We start from the raw sequence: 18,552 nt of genomic DNA on the forward strand, positions 1-18,552 counted from the left end.
CTGAGAACAGCGGTGTGCTCCGCTGTCTGGGCGAGAATAGACCCGCAGTGCCCGATCAGGGCCGCCTGGGGTCAGCTGGGCCCCCGCCCCGCGGCCGGGCGCTGGGCAGACCGCCTGTCTTCCCAACACTCAGTTCTCTAGGCGTGTGCGCCCCTCCGCGTCCTCGGGGTCTCACTGCTCCCCATCCTGGTTGGCTTGTAGAGAGACGAGAGGCAGGATGTTAGGAAGCTCAAGGCCTGGCCGCGTGAGGGTCCTCGGGACGTATCGGCGGTGGAGGAAGGGACGACATGGTTCCTAATTTCTGTGCCTGCCCGCCCTCAGCCAGCCCTCCCTGCCCCCTCTGTGCCCGGGGGGTGGCCTTCCCCCTGTGAACTGCAGGCCGCACAGGCTGGAGGGTGGGGGGCAGAGGGAGGGTGGGGTTTCCCCCCCCCTGCTCCCCAACTTCCTGCCGCCTGCAGCGGCTTTATCCTCTGGACTCGGCTCTTGCCGAGGGGCCCTCGGGACAGCCGCCCTCTCGGGGACCAGCATCACTGGTCCCTCCCCTCCAGTCTGCGGCTGACAGGTGGTACCGCTTCCCTTGTTGCTTAGTTCCGAGCGGTGGAGAAGCTTCACCCGCGCACGCCGCCCTCTATATAGGCTTTATGGAGATACAGTTCGCATACCGTGCGGTTCACACGTGTGGCGTCCACCGTTCTCGGTGGGTAGGGCTCCGTGCAGACTTGTGCGGCTTTCAGCACCGGCAACTTTAGATCGCTGTCCGCAGAAGCCTGCGCGCCGCCCGCAGCCGCCCCTGGCCCCAGGGAAGCCCTGCGCCGCTCTCGCCCCGTTCTGGACGTTTCGCTCCAAGGGGCTCCTCCCCGCCTCCCCTCCCTCCGTGTCCCCGTGGCCCTGCCCACGTCTGTGTAAACACTGCCTCCGTGGAACTCTCCTCGGTCGAACCCTTAGCGGCGGGCCACCCTTTCTGGCCGGGAGCCCACTGGCTTAGACTTGTATACCAATGTGGTGTGAAAAAAAGAGAAATTGATTTCCCAGCTCTGGGCATCAGGTGAGTGACGCCCTTAATGAAGAAGGGGAGGCAGAAGGCGTCCGGCTGGAGTCACCCTGACCGGCCACAGGGTGTCTACTGTGGGGGGCCCACCCTGGTGCTCAGGAGCCTGCGTAGCCCCGTGGCTCCGTCCTGAACCCCACCTTCGCCCCAGCCCCCACCCCCACCGCAGAGCCCCAGCTCAGGACCAGAGACACCCTGGGAGCAGCCCAGGCTCTCTTTGCTCCTTGAAAGGTGTGAAGACCCCAGCCCCGCCCTCCTGCCCCATCACCCTTCAGACGCCTTTAGCTGCATCTTCCATGGCCCTTTCCTGGCCCCGATGTCCCTGGCTTGCCCGTCCTCCACCCCACGGCGTTCTGCACTGCAAAAGGCCGGCTCCGGTCCCGCAACAAATGGGACCACGTTTGCAGAAGGAAGTGAAGGGGAGTGAACCAGTGGATGGAGCCGTGGCCTCTTGACAGGCTGGGGCCTCCGTGGGCTATAGCTTCTCCACTGATCATGGAGTTAGCAGAACTCTAGATGAATCCTGGGGGATCCAGCGCTGATGGACAGAAGGAAGAAGGGAAGTCCGGGACTTCCCTTGCCCAAGGAGGGCAAGAACACGGTTCAGGAAGACGCAGGAAGCCTTCGGGGAGAGTCAGGGAAGGGTCGTCGGGGTCCCCAGGGGGGACCTGGCCCTCGGGTTTATCAGGTTCAGAACTCATGGGCGACCAGCAAGGACAGCTTCTCCAGGGAGTCAGGCTTGGTAAGTTTTGTTTCCCTACTAGTTGGGAGGTTGGGAATTAGACTTCAGCTCTGTGGAGTGTGAAGGAAAGAGTGGAAGTCGAATCAGAAAGTGCAAGATTTTAAGAAGTTTGGTGGCAAAGGCAGCAGAATAGGAGGGCAGAGTCTGAGGATTTCCAAGGAGGCATGATGAAACACATCCGCGATGGCACGGGGCGGCCTCAGAGGAGCGCAGAGGAGACGGGGCGGGAGCGCCTGCACCACAGTCTCCCCTCTGGCCAGACCTCAGCGTGCTGTGTCCCGCGGCGGGGCTGGGGGTCTCTCCAACAACAGCAGTGCCCCTCAGCTTCGGAGTTTCTCTTTATCCTGAGCCCGCTCTGTCCTGAACTTCCCTTCACTCTCTCTAATTCCTTAGCCATCACGTTTCTTAGCCCACAAGCTGAGAGATGAAATCTATTAAAGAAACGTACAGCAAGAAGTATGAGGAAGAAGAAGAAAAGCTATAGAAAGAACAAATACGGGATTTTAAGGTCACTGAAGTCTGGAACCATCGACTGTGGGCTCGAAGCACCCTCTCTAATTCAATGGCTCTAAATGACATAATTGTCCAAAAATTACTCTCTTAACAAAGGCACGGAATCACACACTTAGAGAAAGGTTAAACTGGGATGTGTTTCAGAATGCAGAAAAAAAGGTTTCGCACATTACAAGCTGTCTAAAACAGAAGTATTAGCCCCTCTCCCTCCACATCCCCCCCCTCCAGGTTGTCACAGAGCACGGGTTGAACTCACTCTATCACCCAGCAAGTTCCTGCCGGCTGTCCGTCTTACATGTGGTGATGTGCACATCTCCACGCTGCTCTCGGTTCATCCTGCCCTCTCGGCACAGCCTCCCCCGGCTGTGTGCACACGTCTGTCCTCGTGTCTGCATCTCCCCGGCTGCTCTGCGAGGAGATTCAGCTGCACCAGCTTTCTAGATTCACGTTGTCGCGTGGCAGAAACCACCCCAATAAAAAAAATTGATGCGAAGAGCTGACTCATTGAAGAATACCCTGATGCTGGGAAAGATTGAGGGCAGGAGAAGGGGACCACAGAGGATGAGATGGCTGGATGGCATCACCGACTCAATGGACATGGGTGTGGGTAGACTCCAGGAGTTGGTGATGGACAGGGAGGCCTGGCATGCTTCAGTTCATGGGGTCGCAAAGAGTCGGACCTGACTGAGCGACTGAACTGAACTGAAAAAAATTGTAAAAGTGTTAGCCCTTAAGGGAATAAGTTTCCATTGTTTAGAAAAGTAAATTGTGTGAAACCGTTCAGTGTCTAGTAACGCCCACCAAATGAAGTATCAGCACCCTGGTGTGCACAGGATGGACCGGTGTTCCCAGACGGTGCGGAGGGGAGCAGCAGGTCTGGGTGGTGGGACTGGAGCCTGTGGCCTGGGGGCCCTGGAGCCGCACACCGGGTCCCACAGGCTGCCAGCATCACGGGCTGGACCCTCAGGGGTCCCCTGTCCCAGGCCCTCTTTTCAAGAAAAAAGAAAAAAAACTTTTTACTGGACGACTACTTGCCAATTTGAGTAACTTGAAACTTGGTTCAGTTTGTTACCAAATTAAATTTAGGTGCTTCGGGCAAATGTATCCAACCTTAGGAGCGCTGCCTTTCAGTTTTCCTCTGAAGACCAGTAGGTTTAAAGAGCAACATTTGCAGCTGGGATCCCTGCCCTGACGGAGCCTCCAGTGAGTCTGGGACCAGAGGTCCCGCCTTCTTGGAGGATCCTCTCTGACGCCACCCAGAACTGTCTTCCTCTTCTCTGCTTTTCTCACTGTGGCTTCTTGGGTGTGTCTTCTGGGCCAGAATATAAATGTTTCCAGAACTTAAACGTCTCCACCTGCACACCGCCTTTCCTCTGTCACAGGGCCCTTCCCTCGATGTGCTAATACTCAAAGACGCGATCCGATTGACCTGCGGAACCTGGGCTGAAACCAAGAAAGCCGGCCTGTCTAGAGTGACAACATGCCGTTTCCATGACAGTCAGCACACTGCTTGCTTGCTCCGTCTCACCAGTAGCTGACCGAGACTTCTGCACCGAATCAGAAGATGAGCCTGCTGATGGAACGCGGAGGCGTGATGGAGGCATCTGCATGGCCAGAGCGGCACTCGGCAGGGCTCTGAGAGCCTCCGTGGGGTTGCCCTGCCTCCCCGACGCCTCTGGGGTGGTTGAGGGGCACAGGAAGTGTACCCCAGCTCCCTAGGCTGCCAGACGGCGCCAGAGAGGGCTGGCCCCCTTCTCCCACTGTCTGCTCTTGTTTGCTCTGCATGGCTGAGACAGCCGCATCTCTGTCACAAAGCGAAGCTTTAAAGAGTGAAGGTTATGGTTAGAATCTGAATCACCAGGACACTTAATGTAGCTCATTCCAAAGATGGGGAAAATCTAGTTATTGATCTGAATCATTCTCCGCAAAAACAAATTCACACGTTGAGCAATTCAGACAAATGAAGGGTGAAGGTTAAATAATCACACCTGGACTCAGAATCTAACTGAACAAACTATCTCCAAAGACGGAGACCTTGAGGACCACGGGCAAGATTTGAGCTCTGGTTCGCTTGGCTGGTGAAAATCACTTAACGTCTGGAACTTCCGTTTCACCTCAGAAGGCTTCCGGTCTTCATCCATAAGGGGGACGGTTTATTTATTCATCAGTCCTACACTTTTCTGGAACTCTCCCCTGAGGGGTAAGCCCGCATTCAGCACCACACGCATGTTCAGAGCACGGGCGCCTCTCCCCGCTCACGTCAGGACCGGTGGTGAGCCCGCGGGACGCCGCTCCTGTTTCCACCTCAGAGTCAGAGACGGGCGCGCAGACTGCAGTCGCGGTCAGACGTGTGCACCCCCCGGGACCACGTCCCCTCAGCGGGCCCGGTGTAGAGACAGCCCAGGCTGGAACGACTATCAGCCCTGCAGGGAAGGGGCTCAGAGGGCTGGTTTTCACAGCAGGCAGGGCTCCTGGGTCAGTGACTCTTCTCTGCATGCATTGGAGGCCCTGTTCTTCCCGGCACCTGCAGTCCACGACCCCCGGAGCCTCCGTCCCCGGGTCCCCGGAGACCCCGTCCGCTGCCCCCCGGCCTCTGTCCCCCTTGAGCCTCCGTCCGCTGCCCCCTGGGGGCTCCATCCCCTCTGAGCCTACATCCCCAGTTCCCTGGGGACCCCGTCTGCTGTGCCCTGGTCCCCATCCTCCTGAGCCTCCATCCGGGAACACCGTCTGCTGCCCCCCGGCCTCTGTCCCCCCGAGCCTCCATCCGCTGCCCCCTGGGGGCCCCATCCTCTCTGAGCCTCCATCCCCAGGTCCCCGGAGACCCCGTCCGCTGCCCCCCGGCCTCTGTCCCCCCTGAGCCTCCATCCGCTGCCCCCTGGGGGCCCCATCCTCTCTGAGCCTCCATCCCCAGGTCCCCGGAGACCCCGTCCGCTGCCCCCTGGCCTCTGTCCCCCCTGAGCCTCCATCCGCTGCCCCCTGGGGGCCCCATCCTCTCTGAGCCTCCATCCCCAGGTCCCTGGGGACCCCGTCTGCTGCCCCCTGGTCCCCATCCTCCTGAGCCTCCATCCGGGGACACCGTCTGCTGCCCCCCGGCCTCTGTCCCCCCTGAGCCTCCATCTGCTGCCCCCTGGGGGCCCCATCCTCCTGAGCCTCCATCCCCAGGTCCCCGGGGACCCCATCCGCTGCCCCCTGGTCCCCATCCCCCTTGAGCATCTGCCCCTGGTCCACGGGGACCCTACCGCTGCCCCCCAGGTCCCTGGGAGGGGAAGCCAGGGGTGCAGCTCCTCCCTGGCTCCACTCTGGCCCATCTCACCACTGCCCACTGTCTTCAGGGGTTTAAATATTAACACTAAACCACAGGCCCTCCTTTAGTTAAGAAAACGAAGTTTCACTGGAGTTGCTGCCATCGGGTCGAGGGGCACGGGGAAGATGGAAGAGAGAGCGGCAGAGCTCCGCTCTGAGAAATGCCGGGCAGCCGTGTATTAAGCGCCCACTGTTTACCCCTGGTTTGTGTCCATTCATCCTCCATGACGGCAGAGCTGAGGATGCTCGGGGACCAGGCCGTCCCCGCCTGCGAGGGGCAGGGCCTCCGGGCTGTGGGCGGGAGCAGGGCGGCTGTCCTGAGCCCTGGTGGGCAGAGGAGACCTCCAGCTGGAGCTGCACGCAGGGCCCTGCCCTGGAGGGCCCGGGGCGACGAGCCGCCCACATCCCTGCCCCACCGGCCGCCGGGAAGGCGCCCTCCCCGGAGCCGGGGGCCACCCTCACACACCTGGGTGTCCTCCAGGCCGCGGCGGGGGAGGCTGCCGTCCCGGGACGCCATGTGTGGGACACCGGCAGGCTCCACGGGACAGTTCTGCTCCGTTCCCAGGAAGGAAGGGGGCGCTGGGTCTCAGAGCCCCACGGAGGGCTCCCCTTCCCCGGGTGCCCTGTGACTGTGCTTTGCTCATCAGGTGATGCTCACGGAGCCTCTGTCGGGCAGGGCATGTGGTGCTCGCAGAACAATGGGGGAAACCTACTCCCCGCCCTCCAGGACCCCCCCAAGTCACCGGAAAAGTAGAAGGAGACTTGTGAACGACCAAGAAGGCCCAGAGTGTCTGCTGACAGGCATCAAGGATTTGGAGTGATACGTGCTCTGGGAGACAGTAGATGAGGGCGACTGTAAAGGAGAATAAGCTAATTTGGGAGGAGGGGGCCAAGACGGATGAGGAGTCTCAGTGCCCCCTCTGCCTCAATGACTGGGAAAGTCCACTGGGATTGAGGTGATAATCAGTCAGTTCAGTCACTCAGTCGTGTCCGACTCTTTGCAACCCCATAGATGGCAGCACACCAGGCCTCCCTGTCCATCACCAACTCCCGAAGTCTACTCAAATCCATGTCCATTGAGTCGGAGATGCCATCCAACCCTCTCTCATCATCTGTCGCCCCCTTCTCCTCCCGCCTTCAATCTTTCCCAGCATCAGAGTCTTTTCCAATGAGTCAGCTCTTCACATCAGGTAGCAAAAGTATTGGAGTTCTAGCTTCAGCATCAGTCCTTCCAGTGAACATTCAGGACTTATTTCCTTTAGGATGGACTGGTTGGATCTCCTTGCAGTCCAAGGGATGATACTCAGCATCTAATCAAGCCTTTGGGAACTTGAGCCAAAACCCCAACAACAGGGCTGCTTTGAAATTCTGAGACGTTGGAGCTGAGGAGGACTTTGGTCAGGTTCTTATCAAAAATTGCTCTGAGTAGCGTCATAAAAGGAAAAGAAGCTGTGGCCTCAGATGGGGCCATAACGCATGGATGTTGTTACAGCACTCACACGCTTCTTTTCCAAGGGCTGAGGGGGACACATCAGACACACACGCACCTGGCCAGCCCAGCCAGGACGCGGTCAGCGGCCCCTGGTTAGACGGGGCGGCAGGAAGGCACGGCCGGAGGATGCTTTATTTTCATGAGGCTTTGCATTTTAAGGATGTGGCTTCAGTCGTCTGACTGCCCTGTGAAGGGCGGCCCTGCGGAGAGCCATGGAGACGGCTGACTGCCTGTGGGGCCTCTGATCTGTGTGACACTTCTCACTCCTTTTGGAAGTAATGACGTACAGAAAAGCGTCCGGGTTCGCAGGCCCGGCACACCTTTCTCATCAGGGAAGACTCAGCCACACCCTCGGACCCCAGCGCCTATTCAGCTGTTTCCAGGCTCTGTCACCCCAGTCAGCCCCTCCCCCTCCCCCACCTGCCCTCCCCCCCCTGCCTCCTTCCCCGCCTTCCCTCCCCCCCCTGCCTGCCCTCCCCCTCCCCTCCCCCGCCTGCCCTCCCCCCCCCCGTCTGCCCTCCCCCTCCCCTCCCCTCCCCTGCCTGCCCTCCCCCTCCCCTGCCTGCCCTCCCCCTCTTCCAATCCCAACCACGATGCTGACTTCTGAAAGATTTTTTTGTTTTGTTATTTTTCTGTATTTTTCACTAGTTTTTTTCAGGTCTTAGTTAATTTTATTATTAAAATTTTCTTAGTTTTTTTTAGAATTCACTTATTTTTAATTGAAGGATAATTGCTTTACAATACTGTATTGGTTTCTGCCACACATCAGCATGAATCAGCCACAGGCAGACATAAGTCCCCTCGCTCATGAGCCACCCCCTCCCTTTCCGGCCCATCCAGGTTGTCACAGAGACCAGATCTGTGTTCCCTGAGTCACAGCAGATTCCCACTGGCTATCAGTTTTGCATATGGTGATGCATATGTTTCCATGCTGTTCTCTCCACGTGTCCCACCCCTCCTTCGTCCACTGGGTCCGTAAACCTTCTCTATGTCTTCGCCACCATTATGGCATGTGTGTAAGTCACTTCAGTCGTGTCCAACTCTTTGTGACCCCATGGACTGTAGCCCGCCAGGCTCCTCTGTCCATGGGGTTCTCCAGGCAAGAATACTGGAGTGGGCTGCCCTGCCCTCCTCCAGCGGATCTTCCCGACCCAGGGATCGAACCTGCATTTCCTGCATTGGCAGGCGATTTCTTTACTGCTGAGACACCAGGGAAGCCCGTACTTTATTGTTAGGGTGTTTTTCTAATTTGCATTTAGCAGTCTAGAATCTAAGCATACAAGTCCTTTTATAAAACATTTTATTTTTATTCATTTACATCTTTATACAATTCATTGAGTTTACCAGTAAGAAAGTTGCATTTTTTTTTCAATTATGTTGTAATTCAGATGCTTAATGAACTAGAGGGGCATTATTTTATAATTGTAAATTGATGAGATTTGATTACAATTTGCTTCAATCGGGTGTGAAAGTAGATAATCATGGGTGAAGCAGGTATTCGTTAAATCAAGCCTTTGCACAATCATGAAAATTGAAGAGTTGAGACTTCTCATTTGTGGGCGTGCAAGAGGGTGAGAGAGTCTGGCTGAGCGCTGGGCACCCTCCTTCCTGCCCAATGCATCTCCGGTGTCTCCTGGGCATCCCAGGAGTGCTGCTGCGGCGGGATGAGGGGCCTGGCTGTGCCTCAGACTCGAGCCCAGGGCTGCGTTCCTGCTCCCCCCAGACCGTCTTAACCCCCCACAGGCCGGCCGGCCCAAACTCCAGACAGGGGAGAGCCTGCCCTGGCTGCTGGCTGCACCTGAGTGGTCTCTTCGTTGACTCTGGCCCCCGGAGGACCTCCTGGGAACACTCAGGACAGCCCGCTGTGCCTCTGTGGGGGCAGCCGGCACACTGGGTCCCCAGGACGGGGTGAGGCCAGAGTGCTCCCTGAGCCTCCTCCCCGGGCCCCCATCACTGTCGGGGGGCCGGCTTCCTGCCGGAGGAAAAAGGGCCCTGGGGCACTGGCCTCCACACTTCCACCCACGCCCCGCCAGCACCAACACGTGCGCCCTTCACAGTTATAATTTAAGAGAAATCAGACAGGATAAAAACACGATGCAAAATGCATCTACGGGGCGACCCCTCTGACATGGGTGAGCGGCAGAGAGCGTGCAGCTGGGAGCTCGGCTGGCCGTGGCCTCTGATGGGACAGCCGGGGACCTGCTTTGAGCCCATCTCTGCAGGAGGGATGTTAACTGACAGGCCGTGTGCTGAAGGTTCCAGCCTGTGTCCTTAGTTACCTCGATTTTCTGCTTCAAAGCACATTATTTTAGGAGGTTTAAAAATGAAATATTAAATTTTCCATGTAAAGTGAAAAAAAAAGATAAAATTAAATTCCATGCAAATAGAAAAAAAATCACTGCTAAGATTACGTGAAATGCCATACAATCGTGTGACCACCTTTCATGAAACACTGAGAACCGCCCCCCCGCAATGTGGCCACAGATCACCAGCGGCTCTGGCGGGGTGCCCGTAGGTGGGACAGGCCTGCCGCCCAGGACATCACAGTCTGCAAAGAGGCTATCTCCTCCATGAGCTGTAATGACAGGCGGAGAAGCGTGTGTGTAGACAGAGAGATACGCTTATCCTGAGTGTCCATAGGATACATAGGTCAGTTATGCACCAAGTTACAGATTCCGCCTTGATTTCTGATTTGTGCTGAATTTATTCTCACCTCGGGAAGACTCTGCTACCACTGGAACCCAGCAGAGAGCAGGGCGAGACGTTGGGTCGGGGGATGTTTGGGGCCGAGGTGGCCTCTGGGTGCCACGAGAGGGGATGTGGGAGAAGCAGGTGGGGCTTGTGCAGGCGGCCAGGTGGGCTCACGGGGGCAGGCCCCGCTGGGCACCGAGAACACACGCTTGTCCGAGTTCGAGGGACCTGTTGGAGCCAGCGGTGCCGGAGGGTCCCACTCAGGACGGCCCCGGCACACACCCGCTGCGAGTTGAGGGCATCAGCACCTCGGTTTGGAAGACCCGGGCCCGCTGTGCTGTCAAGAACTGGAGCTGCGTGTTTCCTGAGCTGTGTGATGTGAGGATCCCTGACTTTGCACCTGAGACTCTGAGCCTCACCGGGCGTCGGGAGACGACAGGTAGGGTGGGAATCGAGGCAGGAAAGAGGACCCGAGGTTTCCCTGGGGGTCCAGTGGTAAAGGATCTGCCAGCCGGTGCAGGAGATGGGAGTTCAATCCCTGGTCCAGAAAGACGCCACGTAGCTCGGACCGCGGAGCCCTAAGCCTGTGCTCGGGGCCCCGAGCTGCGAGCCCACGGGCCGCACCTGGAGGGGCGCCCACCGGTCGCCACCGCCGGAGAAAAGCAGCACAGTGGTGAAGACCCCGCACATCCAGAAGTAAACAGATAAATCAGTTTTGTTCAAAGTTAAAAATAAGTTTTAAAAAAAGAGGATCTGAGCCAGACAGAATGCAAGGGACCAAGAATCTATAGCAGATTGCAGGTACGGCAGCTTCGATCCTCAGGTTTTAAACAAATGGGTTGGATTTGGATAGAGAGAACATGGCTGTGAAATAGTTAGAGCTTGATTGATTATAAGCTGTTAGCCACTCAGTAAACATGCTTTTTATACTGTTACCAAGGACGTCTGGTATTTTCACTGCTCTGGGAATCAAACTCTCTCAACATTTTTAAGGTGTAGTTCACCCAAAATCAAGGGCTTTTTTTGCATTTAAAAAATGACCCTCTTTTAAAATGATAAATGTAATGAATACACACTATCAATAACTTGGAAAAATACTGTTTTAAACTGGGATAAAATTGCCTGTTAATTCCACTCTCTAGGAGGGTGCGCAATATTTCGTGGATTTTGTTTCAGTCTTTTTCTGTGCAATAGAACTGGGATAATACCGCATGTTGGTGATTCTCAGAGGAGGAGTGCACGTTAGAATCATGAGTGAACTGTTAATAAACACAGAGGCACGGGTAACTTTGACATGCATTCCTGGGGAAGTCATTGCTATTTACAGAGATCTGAGCCTGTTTTTTCCCTCTTAACTTTGTCACAAACATTTTCCAGGGTCAACAGATATTTTTCAAAATCACATTTCTTAAATGACTATCATTTTCTACCAAATGGAGAAAAAAACACAATTTCTCCCTTCTCCTGTTCTCAAACATTTAGGACCCATTATTGTTAGTAATGCTGCACAAATATCCTTATATCCAAAGCTCTGCACATTTCTAAAACATTTTTAAAATCTGCCTGTGCCAGGCCTTAGCTGCAGCATGCAGGCTCCTTACTCGTGGCTTGTGGGATGGAGCTTCCTGCCAGGAGATTGAACCCCGGCCCCTGGGATGGAGCTTCCTGCCTGGGGATTGAACCCCGGCCCCTGGGATGGAGCTTCCTGCCAGGGGATTGAACCCCGGCCCCTGGGATGGAGCTTCCTGCCAGGAGATTGAACCCTGGCCCCTGGGATGGAGCTTCCTGCCAGGGGATTGAACCCCGGCCCCTGGGATGGAGCTTCCTGCCTGGGGATTGAACCGCTGGGCCGCCAGGGGAGTCCCCACACTGCACATTTCTGATTCTTCCTTGGATTCACAGAACTGGAGTAAACGGGTTACAGCATCTGAAATTGTTAAGTCTCTTGGTAAATTCTCATTCCTTCTACCTGTGTTGAGAATATCCGGTGTATCAGATCTTTACCAAAAGAGACCTTTATCAAAACAATAAAACCCAAAATAAATAATTCAATGACGAATGGATTTCTCATTGTTCTGATAGACTCTTCTTAGAATTTTAGAGAAGTTGAATACTATTTGATGTATTTGTTACCTATTTTTAATGAGTTGCCAGTTAATACTCTGATCCCATCTGGGTCATGGGGATTATCTTTTACTTATTGATACTTAAAATAATCAAACATATTAGAAATATTAATGCTTTGTTTATTATGTATAATTCAAATATTTTCTTCTAATTTTCATTTGCTTTTAATTTTGTTAATTGAGCTTTTGACTGCTAAAGATTTTCTATTTTTAAGTAAAAAAAATCTGCTACTGTTTTGTTTATGGGTTCTTTCTTCACTTTTGTGTGTTAAAAAAAGTAGCCTTTCTGGGAATTCGCTGGTGTCCAGTGGTTAGGAGCCGATGCTTTCACCGCCGTGGGCCTGGATTCAATTCCTGGTTGGGAGCTAAGACCCCACAAGCTATGCAGGGCAGCCAAAGACAAAACACAGCAAAAACCTTCTCCATCAGAAGATCGTACAAACACCTAATGGCATTGTCTTTTTCACATCAGACTCCTCACAGTCAGCATGTATAAATACTATTTATAATGTATAGTTATAGAATCCCTTCACAGCTATTAATAAAATGATATTCTTTCTGAGATTTTTTTGAGTAACTGATGTGCTCTGAACACTGAATTAAATTGGCCTTCGGAGGAAAGTGGCTGTTCACTGACATTCATATGCTTGATACAGCAGGCTGAGAGGTGAGAGTGAGAGTCGCTCCGTCGTGTCCGGCTCTTTGTGACCCCATGGCCTATACAGTCCATGGAATTCTCAAGGCCAGAATTTGTAGTGGGTAGCCTTTCTCTTCTTCAGGAGATCTTCCCAACCCAGGGATCAAACCCAGGTCTCCCGCATTGCAGGCAGATTCTTTACCATCTGAGCCACAAGGGAAGTCCAGGAACACTGGAGTGAGTAGCCTTTCCCTTCTCCAGGGGATCTTCCCGACTCAGGAATCAAACCAGGGTTTCCTGCATTGCAGGCAGATTCTTTACCAACTGAGCTATCAGGGAAGCCCATAGGCTGAAAGTTAAATGCATGCACAAATTTTGCAAATGCAATATTTTGAACATTTCAGTTCTGAGCAAGCCTTATGAGGTTGAAGAGTGGGAAAACTTGGGGTGGGATGTAATTTCTGAGCTTTAGATTCAACCAGTGTGGATGATTTCAGAGGTCATTTCAGCTGTTGACTGGAAGGGACTCCTCTGGGTAAGAAGTGATTGTGATCAGCCTCTGCATTTATAAACTGACATGCCGTAGAGGGTGAGAGTTGCTGGGGTGTGGACAGACGCTCCTGCCTCGGGGACCGGTGTGGGTCAGACTCGTGGCTGAGGCTCCTTCTAGGGGCGACCCTGCGGGCAGCCGCAGGCTTGATACAGGCGAGCTGGCGTCTGCAAAGCTCACCCCGAATTGCCCTTTGCTATTAAGGAAGCAGAGTTTTTCTTTCTCTCCATTTTTAAAAAGCCTAAATTATTTGGGTCGCTTGCCCTTCGGGCTCCAGAGTAACTAGTGGGCTTTCTGGGGACACTTCGTGGAGTCACCTCTACTTACCACGAACCGCACATACACGTTGGGAGCTGGGAATTTCGCTGGTGGTATCTGAGTGTAGGAATACAGGATGCACTCAGAAATGAAATGAAGATAAATGTTTTTAAACATTCACAGGTGAAACACTAAAAATATTGATTAGAGTGATTTTGAACACTCTCAGGTCAGTGGTTGGTGGAAGGTCCAGCTTGAAAGATGGACATCCACACCGGTGTCTTGGCCTTGGGCTGGGGTCAGAAGGAAGGAAGCCCACATTCATCAGCCAAACAGCAGGTGGCATGAAATTCAGCTTGAAAAGGGAAGGCCAGGAAAGCATATGGGGAGAACGTCCTCATCTTCAGGTGACTGCAGTGTTACACAGGAATACCAGGAGAGTGATTCGGTAGATTTCCCAGCTCAGGACTGATTTGAAAATATCCTCCCTTTCCATGATGTTGGAGTCTTTAAAGAAGCTGATTTTTGTTATCAGATTTTATGTAAATCTCCAGGCTTCTGATCGGATTTAACACTTGTTTTTCCATCAGTTGTTTTAAAAAGGTAAGTTTAATTCAAAAACAGAAAGCTCTCCTTTCTGACTCGGTATTAACACGAGCAAATATGTTCATCTCTGAGGTGTTCTCTTCATCATGCTTTCAGAGGAAATGTACAGTAGAGGTGTAAATGAATTATTTCTTCTAAAACATGCCCTGGCGTGTAGAAGAAAAAAAAAATAGGTGAAACCACTGTTTGTTACGGTAGCTTTTATTGGACTTGAAAGAGAATATTCTGGTGCATCCTTTTAAATTTATAAAATGTGTCCAAAGATGAGTTTTTTTTTGGGGAAAAAAAAAGCTGGCTCTTTTTTTCCCTTCAGGCAAAGATGGCTCCTGGTATTGGAGGGAGAATTAATGCAGTGAATTAGTTTTTCGTTTACATCCTGATTGTGCTGTGGTTCCTGCAGAGATGAGAACTGTGGCTTCTTGAGACCAGAGCCCCACATCACTGAACCTTAGAGCTCACAGCAGACTGAGGGGACCATTGCCTCTTCCCTCCCCCTCCCTCCCCTCCCCCTCTCTCTCCCTCCATCCCTCCCCCCATCCCTCCCCCCACCTCTCCCTCCATCCCTCCCCCCTCCCCCTCCATCCCTCCCCCCCTCCCGCCATCCCTTCTCCTCCCTCTCTCTCTCCCTCCATCCTCCCCCCTCTCTCTCCTTCCTTCCCTCTCTTTCCCTCCCTCCCTCCATCCTTCTTTCTGACTAGTACTTACTGAGCGCCGTTTGCCCATCTGGCTCCGGTTAATCTCGGGGCCCCAGGCACAGTTTCTGCCTTCAAGGAGCTCACCACTTGGAGGAGGAGAACCAGAGGTGGAGGCAGGGAACAGGATTCAGGGTGACAGTCTGGGCCACACCCTGATGCATCGCCGTTGAGAAGAACCATATGTTCTCATGACAGCCGTCCATTCCTCTGTCCACGGTGCTCGCTTGCATTCCCGAGGGCATTTCTAGGGGGTGTGGGGGGCCACCCCTGCCTGTGAGCTCACCGCCGCCCTGGCCCTGGAACTCGTCATGGAGGTGCCCTCCCTCCTGGGGAGGTGAGGGCCGAGGTCACCCTGCTCTGAGTCCCTGTGGGGTCTGGCTCCTGTCCCAACCAGAGACGTTGGTGGAGGTGAGGCCGTGTGACCTTGGAGGCAGCAAGCCTCTGCCCGGCTGTCTGTCCATCAAGACCCGGCCCTGGGAACCTGGCTGCCAAAGGCAGAGACAGTAAAGCTTGAAGAGAAGATGCCCAGATAAAGGGAAGGGGTGTCGCGCCTCTGGAAGTTTGACACTTGTGGGGGTTAATGTTGTGTGTCAGCTTGGTGAGACATGACCTGCTATTCTTTCAAACGCCTTCAGATGCGCTGGGACGTGCTGTATACACGTGATTAACATTTAAATCCGCCGGCTGTGAGCAAAGCAGGTGACCTTGGAATGTGTTGGACCTTGTCCAATCAGTCTTAGGAGCGAAGACTGTGATTTCCTCCCTAGGAATCCTGCCTCCAGACTGCCTTCAGGCTTAGGACTGGCTGGGATCTCCAGCCTGCTGACCTGGCCTCTGTGCTGCAGACCTGCTGCCCTCGGGTCACAGGACCAATGCCTAAAATCCCTTTCTGTATGCGTGTCGGTATTTCCTACTGGTTTTGCTTCTCTGGGGAATCTTGACTAACACGGAACTGAATCACCCCAGTAAAGCTCTGGAATCACTCCTATAATCAGGCAAGCTGTTGGTGATGCCTTAGTGGAGAGATCCCCACGGCGCTGACCCGGGATTGTGAACTGAGGTCTGGTGGCCACCAGCACGGCCGGCTGGGCAACATGCAGATGGTCAAGCCCAGCCCCAGCCTTTCCGGCCCGTGTTTGACGTGAGAGGTGCGACCACAGCGTATTCATTCAGAGCCTGGAGTTCGGGGTCAGATGCAGAAACTCGGGCCTTCCGTTGGTGGATGCCCACCCTCAGCTGAGCTCCTGGGCTGGGTCATGCTTGGTGGGATCACTTACGGAACCCAGGAGAGGACACAGGACGCGTGTTCCGGGAAGATTAAGTGACGTTAGGTGGCCTCTGCCATGGGGTGCGGGTGGGGCGTGACAGAGACCCGACTCCAAGAAGCATTTCCTCCCGGAACTGAAAGTGGGGGTCTGGCCATTAAAGAGACAAGGTCAGCGGAAAAAGCACTTTGCTCTATTTCAGAGGCTGGCAACGGGATGGGAGTGCGGAGCGCAGACTCCTGTCCCAAGGCCGACTCCCCACCCCGAGAGCCAGCGGGCAAGAGCTCTTCTAGGCGAAGGGAGGGGGCGACCTGCAGAGACAGCGCAGTCAGCTCGGACGGTCGCCTTGAAGTGGGTCACCGGTGGTCTGACCCGCGTCACCTTAGTTAATAAGGCTAGTATTCAGTTCCAGGGTCAGTGTGTTCCCGTTTCCTTGAGGCCGGCTCTGGGAATTGTGGCAGCTTATGTTATGGCGACAGCCTGCTCTCACGTAGTTAACCCCTCCATCTGGGGAGGGGGTTTCAGTATCCGTAAGACAGCTCGTGGGACGCGGGTCAGAATGTTATCACAGCCCTCAAGGAGAAGCTAAAGGTCCTCGACTTTGCTTACTGACTAGACTATCATTGTTTTGTCTTGTTTGACTACTTTTCTTTGCTTCTACATTTTCTCACTTCGCTGGTTAAACTTATTCTTGGCTGAAGTTTTTCCACAGACAAAAGGCAGGCAGAGGAAAGGGGGTCCAGAGCCATGGGCACCTGCTCAGTTTCACTCCCATGCCAGTCTTTGCCAGACTTGGTCCCTTGAGCCCGAGCAGGGCTGAGGCCATGACGCTCAGTGACTGAGTCCGTCATTTATTTATTCACCCACCAAGCATTTCATGAGGGCCTGATTCGTGATGGTGCAGAGTTCTTTGCTGGAAGGCACCGCTGGTCTCCTATATACGTGTGGCCCAATAGCAGGGGTCACATACTCTGTTTGACGGGCTCCATGACGTGTGTGCAAGGACAGAGAGCCAGAAGGAATTTCAGCCTCTTGACGTTGGATCCTCCCTGTTTGCTCTGAATAGTGATGCTCGACCTCCCTGATCTTCCTTGTAGGCACCGAGCAGACACAGCGATGCTCAGAGACTCAGAATCTGCACATGACCACCTGACTCCCATCTGTGGGCAAGACTGAGCTTGAGTCTCTTGAAGCAGAGTAATTGCTGGCCCCATGGCTGCTCAGACTCAGAGACCCAGCGTCTCTGTTCCCAACATTCCCCTCCATGATGACTCGGGGCTACTCACGTGGGCCCTTCTCCTTGCCTCTCGGGATGCAAAGATGGGTGGACCGTGGGTGCAGGCCCGTGAGCGGCGAGACAGGGGACTGGCCAGCCCCCCAGGGACACTTGGCTCTGCACGCAATGAGCGGTATGTGGAAGGCCTGCTCACGGACTCTGCCGCCTGGTTGCGGAGGAGGACATGCGTATTTCAACACTCTGGTGTGTTTGTGTTCGTAGGACAATACCCCACGCCTCACTGGGAAGACACGACTAAATCTTAGGGGATGATCTACAGCAACAAACGGCAGCCCAGCAGCGAAGCAGGCATGTGCCAAGTGAGGGGGGCCTGGTGGAGGCGTCAGTGAGGATTCGTCCTTCCGGAAGCTGGCCCTCCTCACCGGTCTGCTGGTCCAGACCACAGGGATACACCTGTCACTCCAGGCCCAGCTCAGATGCACCTGCTCCTCAGCACCCTGTCTGTGTCTCTTTAGCCTCAAATGCACCTGTTGCTCCTTCTATTGCAGCGCTATCGCTTCCACTCGTGTGGTGCTAAGCACTAAGTGTCACTCTGTCACTCACATCTTCCTGCCTTTGACTCACAGCAGGCTCGTTTAAGCCAAGCACCTGCTGCGTTATCTAGACTCTTTCCTGCATGCGGGGGCCTCTCACACCTGGTCCAGGAGTTGGAGGAGAGAGGCTGTGCGGCTGCGGGAGGGGGCCCATGGGCTTCCCAGGGCTCAGGCCGGCGGGGGGCCCTGCCATGGCCTTCCTCTGGGGTGTGATCCCAGCAGGCTGTGTGGCCACCCTGAGACCGGTTCCCAGTCTGTGCAGTGGGGACCCAGGCATACCGCTGGCCTGTCACGTGGGGAGGTGATGGGCCAGGCCATGCTCATCATGGAGTCCAGTGGTCCCTGCTGGGAAGTGGGGAGAGTCCAGGGATGTGGCCGTGGCTGGAGCCCCGTGGGATCGAGGCCAGGAGGAGACAGGAGGCGGGCGTGGCCGGCATGCTGGGTGGAGGCGGCACCTGCAGGCTGGGGAACAGGCCGGGCGAGCTGGGGCCCCGTGTGGTCAGCAATTACGAGGCGGGAACCTTCCTGAGCATGGGAGAGGCCTGGCTGAGGGGCGTCCAGGGCGAGGCTGGCTGGGACTTTGCAGGGAGGAGCTCAAGGAGGGGCAGCGGGGTTGGGGGTCAGGCTGTGCGCTGCCTGCTCAGGTTGGGGGGGAGAGGAGCTGGAAGCAGAGCAGGGGCCCCGCAGTGGCTGGAGGCCTGCAATCCCAGGGCAGGGGTGGAGGCCGCAGAGAGGAGGCGGCGGTGTTCTCCCGGGGAGGACGGGGCTTCCGAGCGGCTGAGCGCCAACCTGGGAG

Source organism: Odocoileus virginianus, chromosome 34 (genome assembly GCF_023699985.2).
Source record: "Odocoileus virginianus isolate 20LAN1187 ecotype Illinois chromosome 34, Ovbor_1.2, whole genome shotgun sequence".
Lineage (NCBI taxonomy): Eukaryota > Metazoa > Chordata > Mammalia > Artiodactyla > Cervidae > Odocoileus > Odocoileus virginianus.